Below are 895 nucleotides of genomic sequence, written 5' to 3'. Positions count from 1 at the left end.
AAGAAGAGAAAAAGCAAATTAAAGAGGAAAAAAAAATAAAGAGAAGAAGAAAGGGGGGGACTGGGAGATGGTGGTGGTGATGTAGTTGTAGTGGAGGGAGATATAGTCCACCTGAGGGCTCATAGAGGGTGATCCTCATGGTTCTGAGTATATTAAGTTCTGTATATTAGAAGATTCTCAGTCCCAAATTTATATAAACCAGTAATACTTGTAGAAATGCCCAACATTGACCACCAAAACATAAATGAGATAAAAGAGAGGGGCAGAATGGGAATGAGGAATCTCACAGAATGAACCAGCACGGTATACCACTTGGTTCTTGGTGCATGCTGGTCATGTTTTAGAAGGTATTAACTTCTGCCATTGTAGAACCTAATGAGGCAGAAAAAACAAAAAACACAAAACAAAACGAAAAAACACATATCTTGTATATCTCCCAAAATCAAATTGAGTATTTTGAAGGAAATCTAGAAATGGAAAATATATCTAAAACCTATAATTGTAGAAATATGAAAGTCAAAAAGGAAGAAACTTAAAAATGAAGAAGTGGTAAAATATTGTAGTTAAGGTAGGAAAAGAGAAAAAACTTGCAATTTTTAGTTTGATGTAAAAACGAGTTGTACTGGGAAAAGGAAGAAAAAAATAGGAGGGATACCCTCTAGTTCTATATACTATAAATCCCTCTGACTTTCCCTGGAGCTTTCCAGCACTGCTGGGTCAAGAACTTGCTCTTCCCCTGTCCTTCCAGCTGGTCTCCTGAGGGAGGGGCCTGCTCTGCTAATTCTCATGTGTGTGCACCTGGGGGAGCTGCCCCTCCCCCCTGCCGGGAGCCAGGCTCAATGGGAGCTGTTTACCCCGTGAGACCCATGTTCCCTGGCGGCCGCTCTGTCCCAGG

This window comes from Canis lupus, chromosome X, assembly GCF_011100685.1.
Source record: "Canis lupus familiaris isolate Mischka breed German Shepherd chromosome X, alternate assembly UU_Cfam_GSD_1.0, whole genome shotgun sequence".
Lineage (NCBI taxonomy): Eukaryota > Metazoa > Chordata > Mammalia > Carnivora > Canidae > Canis > Canis lupus.
This window is presented reverse-complemented; position numbering follows the sequence as displayed.